The sequence below is a fragment of the Sorex araneus genome, chromosome 1 (assembly GCF_027595985.1).
Source record: "Sorex araneus isolate mSorAra2 chromosome 1, mSorAra2.pri, whole genome shotgun sequence".
In the NCBI taxonomy this organism is placed as follows: domain Eukaryota; kingdom Metazoa; phylum Chordata; class Mammalia; order Eulipotyphla; family Soricidae; genus Sorex; species Sorex araneus.
The window spans coordinates 382270911-382292343 of record NC_073302.1 but is presented as its reverse complement, the minus strand read 5'-3'; the positions used below and the strand labels follow the sequence as shown (position 1 = coordinate 382292343).

Here is a 21433-nt window from a genome sequence, read left to right as displayed (position 1 = left end):
CTTTCCCATCCTGTAGATTGTCTTTGTACTTTGGCCACTGTTTCTTTTGAAATGTAGAAGCTTCTTAGTTTAAGATAGTCCCATTTGTTTATCTATGTTTTCTTTCTACCATTCTTAAATATTTTGGTAGCATTCAAAGTAGTATCTTTTTACATATCACTATATGGCAAACCATCAAGGTGCACTGTCTTGCTAATTCATACCTGCTTGACTCTAACTTTCTCTAGCTTTGCTGATGGGATACAGAAAAAGATACTTCTGTATGCATTAAAAAATTCCCATGGCTATTTTTATACTTTTAAGTGTAAGCGCTTTAATAATTTATAATGTGAGTACTTCTAAAAGTTTTGGGAGTGAAGGAAAGAGAGTACTGGGGTAAATTGGGACTAACACTAGTTCGGTCTCTGGCACTTCATATGGCCCCCAAGCACTGCCAGCTCTGACCAAGTAGAGAGCCAGGAGATGGCCCAGAGCACTTCTGGATATGACCTAAGCCCCACCCTCAAATAACATTAAAAATGACATTTTGTTGTTATGGTGAATTATGGAGAGTCAGTGTAATAATTGAGTCTCTTAATATATAATTCTCTATACTTTCTAGGTTAAATGTTTTTTTAAAGGCGAATTAGTAAAGTAATAATTATCTTTAGATGAGAGTTACTCAACATCTAAGATGAAGTGGTATTCAGCTGCTCAGGATTACATCAGTCTTTAAAAAAAAAGCTTTGCTGTTTCTCGTGTGAAATGATCTGTCCATAAAAGTACACGAAGATCATAGTAAAATATAGTTTATATATTAGCTTTTTTATGTAAATTAAATAGTCATGTTTTTTTGTTTTTAGATTTGTTTATTTTGGGGTCACACCTGACAGTGCTCAGGGGAACCATATGTGGTGCTGGGGATTGAATCTGGGTTGGCTGCATGTAAGACATACACTTAACCCACAGAACTGTATAACCATAGTATCTTTTAGAGTTCTAAAATAATGCTTTTTCTTCTGTTCTTGAAGAAACTCTTATGCTTCATTCTGAAAAGAATCAGCTGTCTTTTTCTGATTAAGGTCAGCTTATTGAAGTGACTAGTACTTACTAAGCAGGGGTTAGCGGCCGACCTAGGTTCGGTTCCCAGCTTCCTATATGGTCCCCCATGTACCGTCAGGAGTGACTACTTGAGTGCATGAGCCAGTAGTAATCCTGTGCATTGCCAGGTGTGACCCAAAAAGAAAAAAATAAAGAAAAATAAAAAGGGGTTAGCAATCATTGTTAGGTGCAGATTCATGAGTGTTGTAGAATTGGCAATTTGGACTCAAAATGTATATATTTAAATTGCATAACTATCCTAAGAATTTTTTGGGAAATAATTTATCCTTATAAAAAGTTATTAATGGGGTCAGAGAGATAGTACATAAGATGCATGCCTTGTATATGCCAAACTACACTACATATGGTCCCCTGAACCATTTCAATATTTTTCTGTGATATTTTCTCAAATAAGACAGCAATGGAATTTGCCACATAAATTTATTTCATTTTATAAAATATAGCGTATGATGCTGTTTGATAATATTTTGCCAATACCAGAAATTCTTTAAATTGTATTAACCTCTTAGACCCTATTACTGCTTTTTGAATTAAGTTTATGAAATATACAAAATCCTTTATCATTTCCACAGTGTTCACAGCATGTTCACTAAGAGTGGATTCTATCTTGGAAATGGCTTTTTTTTGCTGAGTTATTAGACACAACATCTCTTCTGTTCAAGTTTTTTTTTTTTTGGCTTTCTGGGTCACACCCAGCAATGCACAAGGGTCACTCCTGGCTCTGCACTCAGGAATTACCCCTGGTGATACTCGGGGGACCATATGGGATGCTAGGAACTGAACCCGGGTTGGCCACATGCAAGGCAAATGCCCTACCCGCTGTGCTATCACTCCAGCCCCTCAAGTTTTGTTTTTTTTTTAATTGGAGTTCCCCCACTGATTAGGTTCAGCCTAGCAGTACAGATGTGATGGTTGGGTACTGCTTGAGCCCAGCAGTGCTGGGAGACTACAAGAACCACACCTGGCAGTGCTGGGGTGGTGGCAGCAGTGAGTGATGGGGTTTGAGCTCAGGGCATGTGCTCTGTAACTTGAGTTATCTACTTGGCTCCCACTTCCAAGTTTTATCATGAGACTATGGAAATTCAACCATATCTTCTGAGTTCTGCTGGCTTGATTCTCTCGGTTATTTTTACCACATGTGCAAGTACTTCCTGCCCTGAATCCTTGAGTCCCTCAAATTTATCCAGACAGGTTAGAACCAACTTTGGCCCAACTTTCGTGATATCTTGGCTTTTTACCCGTTGTGAATGTTCTTAATGCTGTATGTTTTCAACTTATATTGTCTCAATCCACCACATGAATTCCTGTCAATGGCAGGTATATCCTTATGAAAAGAACTTCTCAAATGATAAGATGAAATTGAAATTATTCTTTTAATTTACCTGCTCTGTGTGCTGTATCATTGTTCTTGTCTATCAAAGCTCTTAGGTGATGAGGTGCATTGTCAATGAATAGTACTATTTTGAGTTTTTGTTGTGTGTGGAGTGGGCACACCTGGAAGTGCTTAGGGCTCACTCCTGGATCTGTGCTCAGAGTCCTTGTGATACTTAGGAAACCTCATGTATCACTGTATCACTGTGATACACTGTATCATCCCATTGCTCATTGATTTGCTAGAGTAGGCACCAGTAACATCTCCATTGTGAGACTTGTTTTACTGTTTTTGGCATATTGAGTATGCCACAGGTAGCTTGCCAGGCTCTGCCATGCGGGCGAGATACTCTCAGTAGCTTGCTGGGCTCTCCGAGAGGGAAGGAGAAATCGAACCCAGGTTGGCCACATGCAAGGCAAATGCCCTACCCGCTGTGCTATCGATCCAGCCCTTACGTAGTGTCAGATTTGAACTGGGATCAGCTGGGTGTAAGATAAGAATCTTTGCTCCTATACTCTTCAGCCCCTTAACAATAATATTTTGAAAGATTTTTTTCTGAGCAGTACATTGCAACAGTGGGCTTAAAATACTCAATGTATTATGCTGTATACAGATGTGTTATCAGTCAGTCTAGCTATTACATATGTAGATCACCTAGCTAAAATATTAAAAATCCTATGATTTTTGGCATGATAAATGAGCATTGGCTTTAACTTGACGTTCTCAGCTAGCAACCTCTAGCAAGAGAGATAACCAGATTTTTGCTTTTTTTTTTTTTTGGGTCACACCTGGCGATGCATGGGGTTACTCCTGGCTTTGCACTCAGGAATCACCCCTGGCGTTGCTCAGGGGACCATATGGGATGCTGGGAATCGAACCCGGGTCGGCCGCATGTAAGGCAAACGCCCTACCCGCTGTGCTATCACTCCAGCCCCAAGATAACCAGATCTTTAAAGCAAGGCATTAACTATTCCTCTAACTATTTAAGACCTCAATGATGTCTTACTCCAGTATAAGGCTGTTTCCTCTACACAGAAATCTCTTGGTTAGCATAACCACTTTCATCACTGATCTTAGATTTTCTGAATAACTTATTGATTAAACATTGACACTTGCTACTTTATGCTATTAAGATGGCTTCTTTCATTAAACCATTCCAACCCTCTTCAGAGAGCTTCAGATTTTTCTGCCACCTCTCTTAGCCTCTTAGCCTTCTTATAATTGAGGAGCAGTAGAGTCTTGTCCTAAATTAGGCTTTGATTTCAGGGACTGTTGTGACTGGGTTGTTCTTCTGTTCAGGTAAATAAAACTGTCTCCTTATCAGCAGTGAGACTATTCGCTTTGATAAATCATTTGTGTGTTCGTTGGATTAGCACTTTTAATTTCCTTCAAGAACTTTTCCTTTGCATTCGGATCTTGGTTGTTTGGTACTGTCAATCTAGCTTTTGGCCTATGTTGACTTTTCACAGATCTCCCTCATGAAGTTTAATTAATCACTTCTAGCGTTTAATTTGAAGAGATATGTGATTCTTCCTTTTACTCATAGCCATTTATTAGCTGGGTTAGTTTTAATATTGTGTGTAAAGCAGGGAATAGTGAGATAAGAAGAGGGAGAAAGGGCAGCTGCTGGTCACTGGAGCACAAAACATTTATTATTTTATTTTGGTTTTGGGGCCACACCTAGCAGTGTTCAGGGCTTACTCCTGTGTATATTCAGAGATCATTTCTCATGGTGCTCTGGGACACTGTATTAGGTAGTGGGGATTGAACAGGGATTGACCAACTGCAAGGCAAATGCCTTAGTCCCTGTACTATCTCTCTGGTGCTAGCATTGAGTAGATGCTCTAGGTCTAATGTGGGCACATTTCAATTTCATAACAATAGCAATCATCACAAATCTTAATGGTGGTATACTATTACCAGAAAACTTTGAAGTGTTGTGAGAATTACAAAAACGTGACCATCAAAATTACTTGATTTTTAAAATGCATTATCTTCAATGCCCAGTAAAGTACAAAAATGTGTCTGTACAACACTTTGATCCTTATTCAATACAAGAGGACTAACTTAATCCTACTCATTTATTCCTATGTCATCTCAATCTGGATGCAGAAAATCTAGTAACACACTCCCAACCACAGCTAGGGGAATGAAGTCATAAAATGAAAGAAATCTTCATCCAGAATGCTTGTGTAGAAGCCATCTGCCAGCCAGGAAGATATACATTGGACTTTCACTGAAGATAAGCTACTAATTTGAAATATTTGTAGCTGTTAGTGTGATCAACCTTGCTGCCTCTCAGAGTTTAAAGAAAGGTGGCTTAGCAGCTGTTACAACTGGATCTACTTTGAAAATTATCCCTGGGACTTCACCCTCTTAATCCATCACCTTGTCAAGTGGAGTTCATTGTTGTCAGTATTTCTGTCAGTATGCAAGAGGTATGTCATTAGCTTGGACTATGATCTTAGTGGAATATATTTATTTTAATATAGTTTATATTTTAATTAAAGACCTGCAAATGATTTTATTAAAATTTATAAGGCCATCCTCAAAAAAGTTGAGATGTTTTAGTTAGCACTGTTTAAGCAATGCTAATCTTGTGAATGTGATTCCATACTCAGGCCACAATATTGAATTGCTGGCCTGGTTTGTAGAGAATTGCCAACCAGGTCAGCAACTCAATACTATGGCAGAAGGGGCCCCAGATCCCCTAAACACCACTTGAGAGGACCCCCCCTACAAAGAGATGGTAATGGCAAGTGCTATAGCTACTCTAAAGGAATAAAATCTTCTGTTTAAAGTTATCTTAACACTTTTTCTGTACTTAGTCATACATATATTTTCCTAAGTTGTTCTTGATCCTTGACAATATGTCCTGGCAACCTTTTATACATTGAATTTGTGTAATTGTTGAGGTAGAAGGTGTTCTGTGTATGCAAACACAGAACTGGTTTTTAGTGTGTTCCATTTTACTTTATGACTTCTACAAAGGTATCATTTGTATAAAATATTTTCCTTTGGGATGTTTCCTGCAGCTTTTGGCTATTTCTAGCATTAATGAAACATCCAATTTTGGGTAAACTGCTGCTTCACAGTTACATATTTGATGCTTGGGTGTCAATATTTATGAAAGCAAAAGCTAAAATAAACATCTGCATTTCCTTATTTCTGGAGCTGTTGAGCTTGCTGATTCTTGGTTTACTCTAGAGAAATGTAGTTGTGTATTTCTGAGTCAACAACATGTTCGTTGCTGGATCTGTAGTCATAGAGTGAGGGAAAATAAGAGTTTTAGGCTAGATTTAATTTGCTAGAGTCACTTGTATTAAGGCAACTAGTGGTACCCAGATATTTCAGTACAGATTTCTGTTTATTGTTTGTCCAACACTAATAAGTTAGCTTGACTGGCAGTCATATTTTATTGAGGATAAATAGTTACTCTCCCCTTAGATCTTTCCCTTCAATATCTCCTGTATTTGGTATGAAATGAATTATTGACCTGATTCTTATGCTTTTCTTATATTTACTACTAAGCAAATTGTATACAGTTCAGACTTAAGTGGTTGCTTCTTGTTTTCATCCGTTGTATGTTAAAAATAATTTGCATTTAAAAATCCAATCATAATAGATATCATGAGAAGAGATACTCATACAAGGAACTATTAAGACATTCCTTGTCATTGAGCCATTTTCCTTATGTAAAATGCTCTTAATTGCAGATGCTTTAGCGCTTTTTTTCAGAGAGCCATACACATTTCTAAATATCTCATTTTGTGTGGTATAGTTTGTTTTTTTGCAATAGTGACATGACCCTAATTCCATAATGTTGTCAAAATTTATTTTTGTCTGAAAAATGCTTTAGTGTATTTGTTATTGTTATATCCTATAGACAGTGGGATGGTGTAGAAATAATCTAATTATCAAAGTTTCTCTTCAAGGCTTCTTTCTTATATCTTCCCTTATCCACCTGACCTTCAAAGAGTCTCAGTCCACTGCCCTTCTGTTTCTCATGATAAATTCACCTTTTCCCCATAAATGGAGTTCCTTCCCCTTAGTTCCATCATAATTCTAGGCAAGCTTTCCCATATGATATACTTTGAAACATTGTGATTATCTGCTTTAGAGAGAGGAGATGGCAAAAAATTTGTTTATAAAGCAATTTCATTTGATGCTTTATTTCAGTTTCCTCTATGTTGTGCAGATACTGATTTTTTCTATATTATCTAAGTATTTCTTTAAAGCTAGCATTAATATTTTCAGTTAATCAAAATATTGGAGTAACAATACATTTGAAAAAATAACTATATCTGGTTTTCTCTAGAACTAGATTTTAACAATTCAATTATGAAATATTCTGGAAATTTATAGTGTTTGATTTGAATGTGTTAAGATGATAGCTGTACGATTCTCCAAATTTTCCATGATGATTTCTTTAATACTGTGATGAAAGATTTGCCTTAAAGATACTGAGTACGTGAATTATTCCCTTGGCACACCAATACTTTTTAATTCCTTTCAGAGCTTTATGTTAGTTGTCTGACAGTTAATCTCTAATATATTCTTCTGGGAAGGTTTAAGAGAACAATAGTCATTAAATTCTTCATAGTTTTTATATTAAGAAGTCAGAACAGTTTTATCAGTGATTTTTAATAATTTGAAGATATCATTAGGTTTTCCTGTTTGTTTTGAGGCCACGCCTAGCTATGCAAAGGGGTTACTCTAGGCTTTGCAGTCAGGAATCGTTCCTGGCGATGTTGGGGTACTATATGGGATGCCAGGGATGCAATCCAGGTTGGCCACGTTCAGGGAAAGCACCCTATCTGTTGTATGATTGTTCCAGCTCCAAAGCTTTAGTTTTTATAATTTGGACAACCCCAGTGTTTCTTGGTGTGGTTCTGAGGCAACTCCTGACAGTGCTCATTGTCCACCAGGGGTGCACCCAGTATTGCTCCGTGGGAGGTTGTGGTTCCAGGGATCAAACTCAAAAGCTTGAATACGCCAGGCATGTGCTCTTGACACTTGAGCTATATATATCTCCAGCTCCACTTGAGATTTGTAAAAGTGTGCTTATGTAGGCTATTTTGATTCTTTTTCAATATGTCATTTCAAATTATCTTTTAGGAGAATTTTACTATATATCTTAGTATTTTTAATGTTTTGTTTGTCTTGAAGGAGTTGTTATACATATATTGGATCATCTTGCTTTTGTTACATATTAATCATTTTGTATACATATTTTTAATGTTTTGTTTGTCTTGAAGGAGTTGTTATACATATATTGGATCATCTTGCTTTTGTTACATATTAATCATTTTGAAATCTTTTTATGTCCTCTTTTAAATTCTAAATTTTATCTTACGTTTTCCAATACATTATATAATTTAAGATGTTATCTATTTTAATATATTCGTTTAATGTTTTTAATGTATTCTTCATTTCTAAATTGATATTTCCCCTTATTTCTAAAATTTTCCCTAGTTTGTCAGTCACTTCTCCTTTCCTATAGCTTCCTTTTCCCCAATTATGTAATTTTCAAGTTGCTCAGGAGTTACTCCTGGTTCTGCACTTAGGAATTATTCCTGGTGGTGCTTGGGAGACGATATGTGGTGCCAAATGAAATCCACGTAGGCAAGGAAAACACCTTTACTCTGGCCTACTCTTCCTATACTTTTCTGAGAGGGTATAGGATCTGATCATTAACTTAGCTGCTCTAGACCCCTCCTGTTTTGTGAAGTTACTTAAATGTCTTGCTTGACTCCACAGCCACCTTGACTTTATTCAATTTTATTTCATTGTGCTCTCTCTGTCTCTCTGTCTCTCTCTCTCTCTCACCCTCCTTCTCTCCCTCTCCTCACTTCTCTTTCGTCCCTTCATCTATTTTTTTTAACTTCCATTATCCTTGTTTTGGTCAATTTGGATTCAGTGTCCTGTAATTCTCTCCAGTTTTGGGTATTGTATTGAAAGCAGTTTTTGTTAGAGACTAGTAGTTTGAGTCTTGTTTTATACACTTCATACTTGGTCAGTTGATGTCCACTTGTGTTTCAGATTGAATCTTGCAGAACCCTAGCTGTTTGGGCTACTGTTCTCAAATTGTACCTTCATGTATACCTGTAAAATGATTAATGTTCTATTCTTGTAGCACTCAGAAGCTCAAAAACTGTCTTGCTGCCTCTCATATTGATGCTGAAAATGTATTGGGGTTTTAATTTATAATGTTTCATCCCTGCTTATTTTTGGCACTTCAGTGGAGATACTTCATAACACTTTTTGTGGTAAATTGTGCTTTCTTTGGCTTGGCTATTGTTCTTTGTATTATTATGGAGACATTTAATATCTTTTGTTATTATTTTTCTTTGGGAATATATTAACAAAGCTTTAAGGAAGTAAAATAATGACAATGCATTTTATTAACTGAAAAATGCATATGTATATTAGAAACCTGATACACTGCTGAAATAAGATAGTTGAGTATATTAAATCAATCTATTAACAGTTACTTGCTACTGCCATATCTATATCTATATATTTGCATATATAGGATGTATATTTATTATACATGCATATCCAAGATAAAAGCCTGTTTTTCTTTTGGTTTATTTTTGTTGTTTTTTTTTTCTAGTATCCATTAAGTATTTTTTTTTCTGTTTTCTTTATCATTAAGACAAAACTAGGAGGGAAATGCCTTTGTTAAGTACCACATCCTCGAGAAAATTACTCTCAACTTCAATCAATTTGATAAATAATATTTGTTGTTACACTGTGGTCAAAACATTGTGCATCCTGTAGCATTTATTTTAGCCTTTTTGGTCTGTTTTCTTTTTCAATTGGCATAAAATAATGAGTCTCTTTCATTTGGTTAAATTTTTTCCAACCTCTAGTGCTTTTACTGCCAAGTTAAGTCCTTTGAAACTAAATTTTGTGAAATACTCAGTCTTCTCATGAAGTAATCATTGTTTTCTTTTCACTTATGACTTTTCATCTGGGGGCATCTTATTTTTTTTTTAATAGTTGCTAATACTTTGTAATTATTTAAATTTTTAGCCCTTTAGTCATACTGAATTTTAGGTCTTTGGAATCTCTATTAGTTGAGTTCATTGCAAGTTCATTAAATTTATGAACTTTCTTCTACTAATTACTGCTTTGCCAGAGTTGCTTAATCTTTTGTCATTAGAAAAAAATAATAAACTTATAATATTTTAGTAGCCTATTTACCATATATGTAATTTCTTTGTAGGTATATTCAAATATATGCACCATCTTAGTTGAGGTTTTTTTGTGTGTTTGTTTGTTTTTGGTGCTTATCACCACAGCAAGCTTTGTGACAGCTTAGTGAACTTTTCTTTACAACCTTGGTATAAAATGGTACTCTTGAGTTTACTTTGAAAAGGGGCTGAAGACCTTACTCCAAATGCCTCATATTAACTTAGGTTCCATTTGAATGAACATAACTGAGCTGTAATTTAGAGACTCATTACTAAATAGTTCTTTACTATGGTAAAAAAATTTTTTTCTTGACAGATCTCAGGTTACTGGCTGTGTCAGGCCTCATTTGGTCAGAAGCATGTTTGTTTCTCTTGTTGACTTCTTGATTGGTTTCTTTCCAGATTTCTGTGGGCAACCATATGGTCATTTGTGCATGTTTTCTAGATTGCTTCTGTGGCAGGATTCCAGGTCTGCTTGATTAGTATTTCAGAACTTACTCACATTGAGAGAGATTCAGATTTTGCCCTTTAGTTGTATTTCAGATAGCATGTTGAGATTTGGTGCTCTTCTTGTCTAAGCTGAAGTTAATTTGACTTTGATTATTTTATGTTGCCCATTTATTTGGACTAATTTTTAATCTTACACATCAGAGAAGACATATAAACATCACTGATCAAGTAGCTAGATAATGCTGCAATCTGTTAGATGGTCAGTGTTAATGTTCGTTTGATTAGATGGAGAATTATATTGTTGTGGGATTGTTTTGTTTTGTTTTGTTGAGTTATTTTGGGCTACACCTGCAGTGCTCAAGTTTATTCTGGCTTTGCATTCAGGGAATCAATCCTATGGAATTTAGGGGACCAAATGGGGGCTAGGGATTTAAAGGCTGGCTCAATGCAAGGCAAGCCCACTACTCTATCACTGAGTCCTCTTTTCTGCATCTTTTATTCTCGGTTGTCTAGCTCTTACAACTTTAGAAATTAATCTTGAAGTGAAAAATTGCACCAGTTTAAATAAAAATATACTTATGGTACTTGTTAAAGAATATAAGGCAGATTTTACTTTAGGGAAACTAATGTAAATTGAAGTGGAGGAGACAGAGTTCAGTCTCTGAATATAACAGGGTTCTTAGTCAATGGCTGGAAACCTAATAAAAAAAACAAAAAGCAGGGCTTAGGTCTAGACCTAAAAGGATTCTTGCTAAAGGGAAAACAGAGTGAACAGACACTACATGAGCATTTGTGGATAATGATGAATTTATCATATCAAGTGGAGAAATCAGATTTATGTAAAGAGGATTTTGCCTAAACTGACTTAGTAAAATTACAGCTCAAATTGGACAGTGTGGAGATTGGCACCAAAACCCAAAAGAACTTACTAAAATTTGATGGAGAGATTCTGTCAACAATGTAGTCAGTAGTGTATTAAAAGTACAATTTCAAAGTAGCTCTTATGATAGGACTTCTGAAGCTTATCTGTTATTAACAAAATAGAGGTTTAGAAAGTTCATAGCTTTTTTGCTTGTTTATTTATTTGGGGGTGGGCATTCATAAAGATAGTTGGGGAGCCATATTGTGCTCGGGATTTAACCTGGAGTTCTGGCATGCAAAGCATAAGCTCCAGCCTTTCAACTTTCTCCTGACCCAGAAAGTTTGGTACTTTACCTCAGAGAACCAATAGCAGGAACTTTATCAACTTTTAGTTATAGTTCTTCTTGCCACTGAAGTAGGAATTAACCTCGTTTCAGGATACTTTGAGAAAAATAATTTACTCTTGTTTTCAGCAGTCAGATCAGTGAGTTTGTTATTTTGATTTTTAATGATTGAAATTATAATGTGAAGTTAGACATCATGAAAAACTGACTCTGTTAAAGATTGTTTAATCAACTAGGTATAAAATCTGGTGATGTTTTCAGATCCAGACTTAGAATCTTTAATGAAATTGAATTTAAATTTGCTATATATTAGAACAGGATTTGATTTAATTTTATTCTGGCACTTGAGAGAATAAAAAAAGGGGTTTTTATAAGGAAACCTACTGAATTTTTTTTTCAGATGTCCTTAGTTTTTCAGGAAGTAACTTTTACTGTAGTTAACTCTTATTCTAAGGCAGAATGTTCTGTTTGGTCAGATGGGCCACTGCCACTTTTCTCTTAATTATGTTTGTTTTGGGGGATGTTTCCTGGAGGGGCTCAGGTACTATGGCCCTGTGCTCTGGGTCCCTTCTGGTTGTGCTTGGGGAATTAGACAGTGCTGGAAGTGAAAAGCAGGTCTCTGGCTACAAAAGTTTGCCCTTTGAGATGTTTCCTCATTCTCATTTTTAAAAGAAGTTGTGTTGATCATCATCTCTTTTACTTCGTTATTCTACCGTTCCTAAGCTTTCTGTTTAGAGTGCTTGGTACTTAAGATTTGAAGGTTTTTAATGTCATGGCCAGCAGTTCAGGAAAAATGGGCATTTTGAAGACATGACCTGATGTTTAAATTGATTTCATAGTACATATTTATCTGCTAGGCACATATTTCACAGAACCGATTAACATTTTTAATAGTAATATATTTACATGGATGTGCAGTCGAACTTTAAATGCCTCTAAAATAAAATTTGTTATTTTCAAAACAGGAGTTTACTTTGAACACCTCCCATTTTAAAGGTTCTATTTTTAAGCTCTTTAGTAGTACTAGTATGAATTATAATGCCCAATAAAATTCAGGTTTATAGGTTCTACTACCATTGAATCCCACATTGTTAAAGAGTAATTGGGCCCAGAACATATCTAACAAATGTCTCATACTCTGAGAAAAAATGCTTGAGGACCTCAGCAGTTTCTACACTATACAGCAAATCAATTTGATTTCTTTCTTTTAAAATATTTGTGTGAAATACAACTTTTCAGATATATTTGATATATTTTAATTTTTTAACAATTGTGACCAGTGGAGAAAGTGTTAAAACAAGATATTGACAGTTTTCTGAACACTTTTATCACTCTAGGACAAACTTTTTGGGTGGATATGAAAATTGGTTGTGTAGTGTGCTTGCTACACATTACAAACAGAGAAACATAGACTTAGATAAAGCTAACCATCCACTCTATGGATAGACTTCAACATCCAATTACAGTGCATTGTCCCACTGGTCTTTACTCGGGAGTGAAGTAAAGCTTCCCTTTGAAAGCAAGTAAAGCAAACTCCATAATTTCTATTTTAATTTTGTTTCCTGTATGTACCATTCTCTTTTGTCTGTTATAATATAGTACATCTTACTTTACCTATTTACAACTGCACATATGACTGTGTGCTTAACATATTTACAAAATGGAATAATTAGTAAAAATCTGAAAACCACTCTTCTTTGAAAATAATTAGAGAGTGGAAGCTAAGAGTAGAACATGTTGACTTTTGAAAGTGAAAGGCAGAGGTCTAGTGATAAAATCAAGTTGAAGTTTAAAATACAGGTTTTAGATGTTGAAGTCTTACTTATAAATATTTAATATACTTAACTATTACTAATTAAGAGCACAGAGCAATTAGCAGCCCCTGAGAACACTAGGTGTGGTTCACATTCATCTAGCCCTTTTAAAAAGACATTTGTTGTTTTCTTTTTCCTGATAGAAAGACTATAAAGTAATAAAAAAATGTTTTAAACATAGTAATAATAAATCTGATTTGGGAAGGCATGCTGATTGTTTCCTTTCTAAAGTTGATAAAATTTGTAGTTACATTTTTTATAACCAGAAAATTATTTATAAAAGTAAATGTAAATAGCATATATAAGTAGAACAAAAGAGAGTACAGACACTTTCTAAATTGCCTCTAATGGGTCATTGATTAAGGAGGTGAGAAGAAATAAAAAGGGAGAAAAGGAGGAGCAAGGAACCTTTAAAAATACTGTATCACTGTCATCCTGTTGTTCGTCAATTTACTCAAGCGGGCACCAGTAACATCTCTATTACACTCAGCCCTGAGATTTAGCAGCCTCTCCTTACTCGTCTTTCCCAACAATTGGAGGATCTTTCAGGGTCAGGGGAGTGATATCTATTGTTACTGTTTTTGGCATATCGAATACGCCACGGGTAGTTTGCCAGGCTCTGCCGTGTGGGTGGGATACTCTCGGTAGCTTGCCAGGCTCTCCGAGAGGTATGTATATAATTTTTACTGTATTTTGAATATGAATATGCCATGGGGAGCTTGCAAGGCTCTCCCGTGTGGGCAGTAGACTCTTGGCAGCTTGTCAGGTTCTCCAAGAGGGAGAATAAGGCTATTACAAGCTTCTGGGAGCTTGGTCTTATTGTCTCTGGATGTTGGCCGTAGGTGGGATTGCAGGTGCCGGGGGCAGTTTGTGGGTGTGGCTGCCAAGCTACTGGAAAATGGGGGGTCTGGGTGGAGAAGGCCCAGTCCCAATCTGAGCAGGCTTGGAGATTTCAGCCCCAGGTCCCGCACACCTGGGTTCCTCTCCCTTCATGCGTGAGGCTCAAATACAAATTTTAAAAAATTGTATTTTTAAAAATACAAATCACATAAAAATTTAAATCAAATATGCTAAGGTAATAAATGTAAGTGGGATAAACTTAACTTTTGCAAGAAGATGATTAAACCCAAATTATGCTCTTACTGTTTGGGGGATATAACAAATGATTCAAAAACATAAAAATGAAAGGATAAGTATACCAGGAAAATTATTCAAATAAGCAAAAGGAGAGTCTAGTAATCAGTTCATTACACTTTAAAGTGTAATAATGAACAGATTGTAATGGTGAAACATTTAAGCTATTATGATATTTTGGATATAAAATACATATATATAAATACATATATATAAAGCAAATGATACAGAATGAAATATACATATTTAGAAGTGATAGAAAAGTGAATTGTTAGATCTCATTCTAGGCCATTCCGGCAGCACCACAAGCCAGAGATTGCTCCGGACCCCGGTCCGGGCCAACAACATCGGGGTGCCAGACGGAGAAGGTACAGCCAGCACGCCTTCTCCAGATGGAGCCCCGGTGACACTGAGCTTCTTCTAACACAGCTCTGATATGCAGGACTGGACATCTCCAAACTGCGCGGCCGCTTATGCGGCCGCACGACCTTTCCTGATATACAAAATATATGCTCAGGAATGGCTCCGCCACTCTTGAGCATCCATTATCCCAGAGGCACATAAACCAATCTCAGAATGCAGCGGCTGCTGGCAGATGTACTCCTGGACTCAGAACAAAGCTACGGCCCCATGAAGCCCCAGGAGGGGAAGGGTTTCTGTCCCTCGGCCTTTACCCCCTGTGACAGCATGGCAACCGTCGCTGTTCAGAACCAATTGGACAGAGAGGTAGGAGTTTGCAGTGATGTGATGGGATGCATAGGGAATCTAGCAATGGGGAAGGCAGAACCGCCCCTGCCTCCTGCCCAAATGAGACCCCGAGTGGTCGCCCATGGACAGCTCCTCCGCTCCTGAACAGCCTTGATCCCAGTGCCACAGAAACCAATCTTGGAATGCAGCGGCTGCTGCCAGAAATACCTCTGGACTTAATACCAGAATTCCAAATCTGGGGGGCTGCTTTTGCGACCATGCAACATCATATGCTCTTTGTTACGAACAATAGAAAACATACAATCTAATGATGTCATTCCGACAGGTCTGACTGTTGGTGGTAAAACACCAAATAATGATAGTGAGTCTCCTGTCAAAAATTGAATGTAATCAAAGTAAGGAAAGAGTAAAGTGATAATCATCTGCCAAACAGGCAGAGGGGGAGTAGGAGGGGGGTATGCTGGGGTTATTGGTGGTGGAACATGTGCACTGGTGAAGGGATGGGTGTTTGAGCATAGTATGACTGAGACTCGATCCTAAAAGCCCTGTAACTGTTCTCATGGTAACTCATTTAAAAAATTAAAAAAAAAACTCATTGTAGTTGTTTAGAATTCTCTAAGTATGTGACAGACCAAATGAATAATTATGTCATTCCTGTATTTTTTTTCTGGAGGGGGCCACACCCGACTGTGCTGAGGGCTTAATCATGGAAATGCTCAAGGGACCATATGTGGTTCCAGGAATAACCTGGGTCAGCGACCTGCAAGGCAAGTGCCCTATTATCACTCTTGCCTCAGTTATTCCTAAATTACATAATTTTATTATAAAAGTACAGCAGGTAGGGCACTTATCTGGCACACGGCCAAACAGGGTTCGACCCTTGACATATGGTCCCTCGAGCCCACCAAGAGTGATTCCTAAGAATAGAGTCACTGAGGCGTCTACCCTGAGTGATCATTGGCATGTGTGTCCCCCTCCTCGCCCCAAATTGACCAAGTATCTTATTACAAAGAAAATTTTAGAGAGTCAAAATAAGTCAAACTAGATCTTATGACTACAGTTAAATAAAATTAGAGCTTAAATAATAAAGAAAGGGGGTAAAGTTTGGATTTTTCAGATCTTCACTAACAGTCCTTATTTATTAGAGAATAAATCAAAATTGTAATTGTGAAACATATACATAAGATCAGAATATGCCACATTTTTTGTATTTTCTTTTTAAAGCAAATCATGTATTCTGGTTTCAAGAAAGTAGTTAAAAGAATAGCACTCAACAAAAGATTCTTCACTCTTTGTAATGTATAAGATATTCTGTTTCATGTAAGATAAACTGAACTTTAGAATATGTAAGCCATTGGGTTTTATAATGGTAAATTATTTCAGATGTATATTATGAAAGTCATAATATTGTAAAGATGGTATAGAGTTCACCATGGTCATTTATTTTTCAGCAGATATCTGTAACACCCATATTGTGAGTACTCGGGTGCTATAGTGGATTTATTGAACTACATAGAATATCTGGAGGTCTGGCTTCTCTTGTGGTTTTGTCACCTATTAAATCAGTTTTATTGATCAATTCCATTATATTCCCTTGACCTTCCAATTCTTTTTTTTATAAAGGAAGACATTGAATTAAAATTCTTCTTTATTCATGTCATATCTGAGATCAGTGAATGAAGTCTTTGATAAAGTATTATGCACCAACTCCTTTTAGTATATACAGACTTACACATGCACTGGGGAGAGTGAAGAGAGGCAAACTTTGGATTCCATGTAAGCAGAGATGGGTATGTGTATCTCAAACAGGAAAGGACAGAGATGGAGAAAGTTGTTTAAGGGAAGGTAGTGTGATAAATAAGCTGGTGTTCAATATAAGAATTTTTCAAGTGAACTAGGGGAAGACTCAGAAAACAATACAGTGAATGTGGAGAAGCAGACAAGAGTGTTAACACATTTGGAAAATTGCATAAATTTTTGTTAACCTGGGTTGATGGAAGACTAGCAAGATATTATGAGCTGAGGTATATGGAAGCTAACTTGTGAAAATTATTGACTTTATGTTAGAGACATAACTGGATTTTTTCTTTTCAAGCAGGCGTGAGAGCTGTCACTATAAGATTTAATTTTAGGGTGGGGGCAGGAGGGTGGGAACAGGCTGAAGGGAAACTGGGGACCTTGGTGATGAAAAATGTTCACTGGTGAAGGGATGGTTGTTGGAACATTGTATAACTGATACTCAATTGTGAGCAACTTTGTAACTGTATAATCTCTTGATACAATTTTTAAAAACTTGGTGATAGCTTCAGAGGTAGCCATTAGGAAACAGTCCACATGATTGACTCTTAATTAGAGTAAGGAACAACAGATGATATGTACATTTAATTTAATTTAATTTTTTTTACTATTGCATATTGCACTTTTTTTTTAATTAATGAATCACCGTGGGGTAACCATTACAGACTTAAAAACTTTCATGCTTGTGTTTCAGTCATACAATGATCGAGTACCCATCCCTACACCAGTGCCCATTTTCCACCACCAATGGTCCCAGAATCCTTCCCACCACCCCTACCCCACCCAGCATCTGTGGCAGGGCACAATCTCTCTCTCTCCCTCCCTCTCTCTCTCTCTCTCTCTCTCTCTCTCTCCCCTCTCTCTCTCTCTCCTCTCTCCTCTCTCTCTTCTTTCTCTCTCCTCTCTCTCCTCTCCTCTCTCTCCTCTCTCTCCTCTCTCCTTTTGGTGTTGTGGTTTGCAGTAGAGGTATTAAGTGGCCATCATGTTCGGTCTATAGTAGACTTGCAGCCTGCCTCTCCCATCCCGAGTGGTTCCTCCTAGCACCCTTTACTTGGTGGTTCCTTCTCTATCTGAGCTGCCTTTTCCCCCAGCATGCGAGGCTGACTTCTAAGCTGTGGAGTAATCCTTCTGGTACTTATCTCTGCTGTTTTTGGGTGTTAATCTCCGTTCTGTTACTTTTCTCATTCCACAAATGAGTGCAATCTCTCTATGTCCCTTTCTTTCTGATTCATTTCAATTAACATGATACTTTCCATATTGCTCCACCTATATGCAAAGTTCATGACTTCATCTTTTCTAACAGCTGCATAGTATTCCATTGTGTAGATGTACCAAAGTTTCTTTAACTAGTCATCTGTTCTCTGGCACTCATGTGTTTTCTAGATTCTGTCTGTTGTAAACAGTGCTGCAGTGAACATGTAAGTGCAGATATAATTTCTACTATACTTTTTTGTATCTCTGGGATATATTCCCAGAAGTGGTATTGCTAGGTCAAATGGGAGCTCGATTTCTAATTTTTTGAGAAACGTCCATACTATTTTACAAACGGGCTGAACCGTTTGGCATTCCCACCAGCAGTCTGTGCGTGGTTGACTTTTATCTTCAGTGCATCCTGGTCTGCAAAGGTAGTTTATAGAATTTCTATCTTCCTGATTCTACTGAGATATGTTTTGTGAACCAGCACATGGTCTATTTTGGAAAATGTTCCATATGCACTGAAAAAGAAATGTGTATTCTTTCTTTTTGGGATGCAAAGCCCACATGTTGATCTGTTAACCCTCTTTCTCCTATCTTTTCCTTCAAAGCCAGTGTTTCCTTGCTGAGTTTTAATCCTGTAGATCTATCTAGAGGTGATAGGACAGTGTTGAAGTCTCCAACTACTACTATGTTGTTAGCAATGTCCTTGTTAAAATCTGTTAGCAGTTGTTTTAAGTATTTAGCTGGCCCCTCATTAGGTATGTACATGGTTAGGAGTGTGATTTCTTCATGCTGTACATACCCCTTGAGTAATAAAAATTGGCCTTCACCATCCCTACTAATCTTTTTCAATCTGAAATATTTGTGTCGGATACTAGTATGGCCACCCCAGCTTTCTTGAGGGTGTTGTTTGCTTGCAGGATTTTTTTCCATCCTTTGACTTTGAGTCTGTGTTTGTTCTGTGTTTGTTCTGACTGTTCAGTTGTGTTTCTTGTAGGCAGCAGAATGTTGGGTTTAGTTTCCGAATCCATTTTGCCACTCTGTGTCTCTTAATGAGTGTATTCAGACCATTGACATTGAGGGATATTATTGTCATGGGTTTTGTGCCATCTTTCTGTAGGGGTTTGTTGTGCTTGTAGGATTTTTTCTTGTCTTACAGTGGCCCTTTTAGTCCTTCTTTTAAGTTTGGTTTTGAGTCTATGAAGTTCCTAAGTTGTTTATCCATGAAATAGTGTATCATTCTTTCAGGTTTGAGGGTTTAGCTGGATCAAATATTCTAGGTGAGGCGTTCATTTCATTGAGTTTTTTCACTATATTCCCCCATTGTCTTTGGGCTTGGAGGGTTTCCTCTGATAGGTCTGCTGTAAATCTAAGGGGTGATCCTTTGTATGTGATTTCCTTCTTTGGCCTTGCTGCTGCAATATTTTGTGTCTATCTGTGGCATCCATCATTCTGACTATGATAAGTCTTGGAGTCTTTTTAATTGGGTCTCTTTTAGCTGGCACTCTTCGGGCTCCTTGGATTGGGATGCCTGCATTCCCCTACTCTGGGAACTTTTCAGCAATGATATTTTTAACTGTGGCTTTTTCATTGGGGTTGTCTCCCTGTCCTTCTGGTACTCTGATGATTCTAATGTTGTTCCTCTTGAAATTATCCCCTAGGCCTCTGATTCGCCTAAGAGCTATTTTGAGGTCTTTTTCCATTGCTTGTTGTTGCCTTTAAGCTTTCCACAGCTCATCTTCAAGCTCACTGATTCTGTCTTCGGCTGTGGCCATTCTACTATTGAGGGCACCCACTGATTTTTTAATTTCATCTACAGAATCCTTAATTCATGACACTTCATTTTGTAGCTTTTTTAATTTCTGTTCTTATTTTCTCGACTGTCCCTTTCATTGTTTTTTTCATGTCCTCTTTTAATTTCCTGGCTGTCTATTGAGCCATTTCTTTGAGTTCATTGAACTTCTTCAATATTTCATCTCTGAATTCTTTGTCAGAGAGATCGTACTTGTGGGTAATGCTTGTTGAGGCACCTGGACCCTTTTCATCTTCTTCTCCTTGTAGTGGGGATTTTTGTTGTTTCTTCATGTTTTTGTAGTAGTATGGTAGTGGAACCTTCCAGTTCACTGTGAATGTTGCCCGCTTCCTCTCAGGTGCCCCTCAGTGGCTTAGGTGAGGTCTCTAGTGAAGCTTCGGAGGATGTGTTCTTTTATATTGGCTGTGTAGAGCTTCTAGTGATGCCAGTATTATGGTGCAATTGGAATACACTACTGGACTATTGTCCTAATGTGTTTGAGATGGCCAGTATAATCTCCACAGAATTAGGTAATGGAAACGAAGATGTGATTTCTGAATGCCAGAAAAGGGGAAAATTAGTGCGGCTGCATGAGCTACCCTCCCCCCTCAAAAAAAAATTAGGCCACTCCCACTTCTACGGAGGCCATGCTCACTACAGCTGAGAGGTGAGGCAGAAACCTGGGAAAGGAGAAAACTGGGAGTGGTGCTGAAGGGTGGCTCAGGGGCAGATGGGATGGTGCTTGGGAAGGTGGGGGCGACTCAGTGTTCAAGGAGACACTTGAGGCATGGGCGTAGAGGAAGTGGTATCCCCTATTTTATTTTTTTTAGTTTAATCTTATTTTTATAAAGTTGTTCACAATTTATTATGTTCAATATGATAACAATCCCATCACCATTGCACCTTCCCAGCACCATTATTTTGAATAGTTCCATCACCCCTAATACCTGCCCCTGAAAATGATTTTGTGTTTTTTGTTATGAATAATCTACTAAAAATGATCCAAAAATGTTTCCTTAGGGGAAAGTGTGTGAAGATTGTTGTTTCTCACCCTGGAGCCATTAACTCTTTGCATAAGAGATTAACATGTTGTTGGAGGTTGAGCCTGTGTGCAAATATGTGTGTACATATATATACATATGTATATATATGTACACATATTATTGAGATCAGCACAGAATATGAGATGCCACTTTAGGAATTCTAAAATTTTAAATAGGGTGATATAGCTGGAATTAAATTTTTAACTGGATGGTGATTTTGCAGTTCCGAGGCATTTCTGCAGCTTGTGGCTCTCTTCCAAGATTTATTTGTGAGTCTCTGGATCATGGCTGTTAATAAGCTTATATAGATCCAGAGGCAGTTTTGGGGTGTGACTGCAAGGCTCTCAGAAGAACAGGGAGATAGGGGTAGGTCACCCATTCCTGACTCCATGTGAGCCTGAAAATTTTGGTCACAAAACCTGCATACCTGAGTTTCTCATCAGATTCATTCTCATGGATGAAGCTCGTCCAAACCTGTGGAGATCAGCCATGAGCATGGCATGATTGGGTTTGGAGGTTTTCAGTTGCTGGGACTCTGTTGGGGCAGGTGTGGGGACTCACCCACCCAACTCCATGTTGCCCCGAATAATATCCAGCCTGGCACAGGGTCTGGAGGCATCT

General features: G+C 37.4%; 1 protein-coding gene across 3 annotated transcripts in view; it reads left to right on the top strand.

Moving 5' to 3' along the window:
* GLCCI1 (glucocorticoid induced 1) overlaps positions 1 to 21433 on the top strand; it is a 95015-nt gene that overhangs the window by 12146 nt on the left and 61436 nt on the right. The gene's annotated exons all lie outside the window — the stretch shown is intronic.